Source organism: Crassostrea angulata, chromosome 6, assembly GCF_025612915.1.
Source record: "Crassostrea angulata isolate pt1a10 chromosome 6, ASM2561291v2, whole genome shotgun sequence".
In the NCBI taxonomy this organism is placed as follows: domain Eukaryota; kingdom Metazoa; phylum Mollusca; class Bivalvia; order Ostreida; family Ostreidae; genus Magallana; species Magallana angulata.
In genome coordinates, this window is record NC_069116.1 from 34,101,567 (window position 1) to 34,108,589 (window position 7,023).

The 7,023-nt window shown below is 31.5% G+C and overlaps 1 protein-coding gene across 1 annotated transcript in view; it reads left to right on the forward strand.

The window, feature by feature from the left end:
• The first annotated feature begins 861 nt into the window (after positions 1 to 861).
• LOC128186475 (uncharacterized) overlaps positions 862 to 7,023 on the forward strand; it is a 16,095-nt gene continuing 9,933 nt past the window's right edge. The window contains exons 1-4 of the mRNA XM_052856252.1: positions 862 to 887; positions 1,784 to 1,945; positions 6,667 to 6,705; positions 6,819 to 6,863. The gene's annotated coding sequence lies outside the window, so the exon portion shown is untranslated. The remainder of the gene's footprint in view (positions 888 to 1,783; positions 1,946 to 6,666; positions 6,706 to 6,818; positions 6,864 to 7,023) is intronic.

The following is a 7,023-nucleotide window of genomic DNA, read 5'->3' on the forward strand; positions in this document are numbered from 1 at the left end:
CTTGAAATTTTAACACACTGTTTGTTTAGCCATGCCATTTGGTAAAATAAATTTTTGTACCAATCGAATGTCAACTTTTTCTGAAATTACGACTTTGTTTATTTTTTGACGAAATTTTCAAACACATTCTCGTCAAAGATTTTTCAGTAACTATTCATTGCATTTGCTTGAAATTTTAAAACATTATTTGTTTAGGCATGGCATATGGTGGAATATATTTTTGTACCAATTGGATGTCAGTTTCAAGTTTAATGTCGACTTCGCTTACTTTACATATTTACATCACAGCGGGGGTATTACTAGTGAGCATTGGCTAACATATATCTTGTTTTTCTAGCCGACAGGTTTTGTAGGGAAAAAATGTCTATATCATCGTCCCTTTTTTATCATTTTTCATCATTCAGATAAACAAACTTGATAGTTTGCTTAGAGTTGGTCAAATAGCTTTTTTTTTAATAAAAAAAAAGGTCGGAATCGGAGAAAGTTTATACAAAGAAAGAGAATTTTCGCTTATCTCCCATAAGATTGATATCAATATGCATGAGAAGAGGAGGTGACATTATCAAAATGGGACTAAAATTAGACTAGCGTGGATAACAATGCCGTGTATTATAAAAAAAAAATATGTGATCACTCTTTCACCATAGCACTTTCTATTCAATACGGCACAAGAATACTACTTTCTACGGTTTTGACAATAAGTACGTATACAGAAGACTTTAAATCAGTGGTCGACAATTAAGCGTGTTCAAAAACATTGTCCTAGTTAGTACATAGCATGCTAACTTACACGTCACGTGATCGATTTTCGTTATCACGTGTTTATCACGTGGTGAATTATAATATTCAATATGTATCAACCCCTGGCTACAATAGAGAAAACGAAAGTAAGAAGAATCATTTTTTTTCTCATTTAAACCATGAGCACACGTTTGTCTATTAATCTCCCTTTGACATAACTTAGATAATGCAAATTTACAATTACAGTTCAACGGAGAACAATAGAAAAACATGCGCTGACTATGTATGAAGTAAGTGTATAAGTGTGCATCTTCATTATCGTGTGGAGATTCAAGAAATCGTGATAAAACCCGCCTATTAAAACAGATTCGTACTTAGTAAAACCATACTTTATTTAACGTAATTACGTAAATTTGCAGTTTGGATGCTGACCATTACTGCAATTAAAAGAAAAATGTTTGTTTTAAAAGCTTATTTTTTTTCGCAAATATCTCATGTCCTTAAGTGCATTCATGCTTTTCATATCCAGATGTTTGACCTCTTTGGTTTGTGGACCATGACTTTTACAATTGATGGTTTCTTCTTTTTCATACGTTTCATACTATAGTTGGTCAAGATTGTCCAAGAAGTTTTTAAAAAAGAATTCAAAAACAAATTTTAAAAATATACAATGATTGGCGAAAACAGATACATGTAGGATGTCGCATACGAATTTTCATGTTGTTCCTTACTCTTCTCCCTGTACCTTGTATGCTTATATATTTGCATAATTCATTCATCGGTTGCGGAATGGCGTTGATATTGATTTACAGATTATCTGAGCTGGGTTTAACAGCATTTGATAATCACTGTTTGTCGACTTAAGACAAAAATGAGGAGCAATTTGCAAATCTTATTTATACTTCTGTCTGTTACAAAATTTGATGTGATCAGTGCTTGGGGATCAAGTAAGATAACGCCTTTCTACTTGTATTTTTCCTCATTTCTAAAAAAGAATCCTTTGATATTTAACTACTTAAAATTTCACAAATTGTTTTTGTAGCTATTGTAATCTGTGAAGAATTTCAATTCTATGGAAATTGCATCAAGGATAAATTATGTTTGTGCTATCGAAACGATTGGTATAATACCTCGTTTGGTGATATAAGAAGTGTCAGCTCTGAAATCAACGCCTTTTCGGATATCTGCGATTCCTGCTCTAGCCGTAAGTTAACATAACTATGAAAATAATTGCATTCCCCGTTCATCTTATGAATAAGTATAGTGTAGTATTAAAACAGCTGCAACTTAATACTGTCTAATATAATTTGGCACAAGTTTTCTGTTCAATATTTTATTAACATGCGAAAGACAAGTTGTGTCTTTATTGTATATTGAATTTTTCTGTAAATGCATGTATCTACGACACCGCCATGATAAATTGTTATTTTGTATTGTTGGTGACTCCTTACTATAAATTTTTGCTTTAATTTAAACAATGAAATAATTTTTTTTGTGATTAATATGGGATATGAAGGTGGCGACATAGCTGAAAAAATTCCTAACCAGCTAACGCGGGTTATATAATTTTTTTTCTGCAATGATCACTACCTTAAGCTGCATAGCCCGCATGAATCATCAAAGAAAGCATTTAATTGTTTATATTTTCAGCGTTCTTTTACCAAATAAGTATTTTGTCGTAAAACTTAAGAAAAAATGACTAAATTAATCTTAATGTACATCAGTACGTTAGATAAAAGAAACAGCTAAATCGTCTTTTATGGGAATTCGAGTCAACATTATGATTATTTTATCCAGTCCGTGATTTTCCTCAGGTCGCTGAAGGTTTCGACCAATCTTTATACTGGGCATATAGATTTCAGTCCTGTCAGTTTATACAAAGTTATTAATTTGGGACAACCCAGACATTCTGATAGGAAATTCATCCGTATTTCTAAAAAATTATTTTAGAGTAGGATTTACGCTAATTAGTGATCTGTTTAACTGTAATGGGGATTTTTTTAGCTTAGAAATATTAAATGACATGAAAGTGAATGCAAATTTTATTGATTATGCAGGTGTAAAAAAGGCAATAACAAACACATAGATAATACAGATATGAGCAAAGATCATGAACCTTAAATTCCAAACTCTATTTATCTTTTTTATAGGGATACAAAAGGATGTAAGGAAATGTATACCATTTTAATTGAAAATAAGAATAAACCGATAACATCATCAATTAGATGGAGAGATCTATGAGAAAATTTCACCGATTTGGAATGGAATAAAATCTACTGTCTTTGCTTTAAAGCGGTTCAATAAACCAAACTCAACTGGCTTCAATATGAAATTTTACATAGAATTATACCTACACATTTTTATCAGCACAAGCTGAAATTAATTGATTCTCCCTTATGTAGCTTCTGTAAGACAAATATTGAAACAATTGATCATCTTTTTTATGAATGTTTTTTATGTAAAAGAACTATGGTGTGATATTGAGGAATGGTTTTTAACTGAATTTAATATTTCCATAGCTTTTGAAAGAAATCTGTTTTATTTGATAAATTTCTAAAACCAAGCATCTATAAACTGCATAATTTAATATCAGGGGTTATAAAATGGTATATTTTTGCAACCAAATATAACAAAAACCCATATCTAAGTTTTGAATTAGTAAAACAAATAATAAATAACAGGATTCTGCTTGAAAAATATATGTTATTGAAAAACTGTAGATACTCAGATTATAAAAACCACTGGCAAACAATTTGTAACAAGTTTTATGACATTTTTGATTGCTTAAAATATTCTTTTTTTTCTAATTATATTGACTTGTGTACCCACCCCCTCCTTTTTTCTATTGTATTTTTTTTCTTCTTTATCTCCCTTTTTCTCTATTCATTTACTGCTATTATTTATTTTTATTTTTTGCAAGAAAAGCACATGTTTTCACACTATACGGATAATCAATTTTCTTTAGAGTAATAAGATATAACAATATGTAGAATCTTGAAATGTATGAAATAGTGTCTGAAATTTGTGTATATGTGGATTTATGTGTAAACAAAAATTTAAAAAAAAATTAAAAAAAAAAGAAAGAAAGAAAATAGTTATTAATGTACAATATTATGGAGGGTAATCGTATTCGAAAATCCAGACATGTAAACTTGTAAATCCGAATATGCAATCGTGTTAATGTGTGAGCCTGAGTATGAATATGTTTAATTCTGATCGTGTAACCTATAAAACTCGGGCATAAACAGGTGTAAGATTTGACTCAGTTCCTTCGCATGATGCACATTTTGCAACTTCATTGTTTACATTAGTTAATTAAACCTTCAACTTTGCACACTTTTAATCCGTAGTTTCTGCATTTGTAAATTCAGGCTCGGCAATAACATCTGACATGATACAAATTGACAAATGTAAAGTCTACAAGTTTGTCGAATTTTGACATGACCTTATATGGCAACTGCCTTGCTGCGGGAAAGGCATGCCGTAACCGCCGGAATGAACGAAAAATAAACATAATATTCAGCTAAACTGTTGCAATAAGCTTTTAATGAACGACACCTTTTCTATCGAAAACACCGGTATTTTTTTTTAGAAAAAAAATTGAGGTATGATTGAATGCGTACTCTTTTCTAGAAATGAGACGGATCAAGAAACCTAAGGGGGTAAATATATTTTGAGCGGCATGGGGTTCGAAGACCGCCGTGGGGTCCCATGTAACTCCATTGCTTCTGAATTCTAAGAATTTTGAGAGAGAATTTTTACCCAGGTTTTCGATTATTGAAATAGTAAAAATTGCAAGCGGCTGTCAAAAAGGTACCCTTATTGTACCGATAACTCCTCAAACAGTTTTCAAGATAGGAAGTTGTTCTTTTGCAGAAAATTTATACATATATATCAGAGGTATGCAAATTGCTAGGATTTTGATTTCTGATAATTTATGAAAAAATATCAGCTGTTGAACTTAGTCATTTTTGGGCAAAAACATTGCATATAGAGTACCCCATTTTTACTCTTGTTATTTTTCTGAATTAGTTAGAATAAACGACCTGCAAGGATTTGGTCATTTTTCGAGGGAAAATTTATGTTACTTTACATGTATTTATACTTTTTGTTGTTGTGTAAGTAAAAGATAAATAATAACACAATCTTCAACAATAATATAAAACTAGCGCGTATTTTTGTGCGCCGTAAATTGAAGTTTTACTATGGGAGGCACTGTAGCTCCCAGATCGCCCATCTGTATTTTTAGACAGGGAGCTACAGACCTACAGCTAGTTCACAAGTGGCTGTATTTAGCTGTATTATAATAACTCTCCAGAAAATGTTTATCAACCAACTTCACAAAGTGAGTCTGTATTGAACCGACATTCAGGACGTCATACTCATATCCCATAATAATTGCTTGAAATAAAAAAAAATGTCAATTTTTACCTGCATGATATGCTTTTTTCCCTATAAATTGCCGACAATGCAAAGAAAGGGAGGTCTTGTCACAACTTCGTGGTAGCGATAAGGATGCATTTGGAGATATTTTCTTAATTCAGCCGAGGCCTATACTTTAACAATTTGTTGCATGTACTCTAATAACAGTGGCGTCGGAAGCAAATTGAAAGGGGTGGGGCTATACTAATCATAAAAAATATTGACAAGAATTCCCATATTCACGAAAATTCTAATTCGTGGGGGAGGGCATATCAATAACTCCAATTTTAGATGCCCAATCCCCCCCCCCCCCCCAATCATGAAATTCCTAATCCGTGATGTTGGGGGGGGGGGGTGCTAGTATACCTACTGTGACTCTAATTTTCAATATCACTATTAATATTTCATTCTTTTTAAGGTCTTTTAAGGAACAATTTTGTTTGTTGCGAGGAAAAAGTAGGGGGGGGGTGAATCCTCCCTATTGATATGTTCCTAATGGTTAGGTCTAACTTGGCAACTTTCCTGTTCCGACGCCTATGAATAAAATTGCGTATATATCTTTATACACGTGTATTCAAACAAAGCCATTAAATGTATTTTTTTTCAGTTCTAAGAGGATATCTGAAGCCGATCGAATTCTTTACACGCATCTTTTATACATTATCTTGATAAAATGTACACCAATCTCATAATTTAATTTTCCGAAAAATAATACTCTATGAAATGTTGTTATCTAGAGATAATATGATTATAGGCCTACCTAATATATATATTTTTTTTATTTATTTCGTCCCTAGTACGGCGTGGCTTTACCTGCAGCTAGCCTTTCTCTATCAGTGACGTCACTGTTTCCATATAAGGTCATGTCAAAATTCGACAAACTTGTAGACTTTACAGTTGTCAATTTGTATCATGTCAGATGTGCTATTGTTGAGCCTGAAGTTACAAATGCAGAAACTACGGATTGAAAGTGTGCAAAGTTGAAGGTTTAATTAACTAATGTAAACAATAAAGTTGCAAAATGTGCATCATGCGAAGGAACTGAGTCAAATCTTACACCTGTTTATGCCCGAGTTTTATAGGTTACACGATCAGAATTACACATATTCATACTCAGGCTCACACATCAACACGATTGCATATTCGGATTTACAAGTTTACATGTCTGGATTTTTGAACACGATTACCCTCCATACAATATATTTCCGTAAGAAATAGAGGGAATCATACATAGTGGATGTATGTAAATCTATCAAACTGAAATTTAAATACAAATATTTATACAAGCATAGAGTAAAGAAAGCTCCTTGGGTAATTAACTTTGATAGTCGGATGGATATTGCATCAGTTTAAGTTTTAACACACCAACAAAACAATAAAATATATTAATGAATAAAATTGGTGGTTTCTTATGTAAAAACTTCAAACTCTTTCTAAAGAGTTTAACCCTTACAAAAAATTACATATCATACAATAACGTTATTCCTATTACCAATATTACAGCTCAGCCAATAAAGTGTATAAATGGAAGCGTATATTCGCGTAAGTAGATGTAATTTGTACATATACTAGTATCATTTAAATTTATACTATATTTCAAATAAATATGATTCAATTGTTTTACGAAGTTTTGTAAACTATTTCATTCTTTGTAGGGATTATAACAGGGCTTAGCACATTAAACCTAATACGTCAGACCAGTAAGTACATCGATTTAACTTTTATTCTAAAACAGAAAATTTAGCGTTTAATACATAAAAAAACGAACTAAACTTGTTTGTGTTTCGTCTTAAAATTCTAATGTTTGTATATATCACATATTGTGTATATATATATATATATATATATATATATATATAT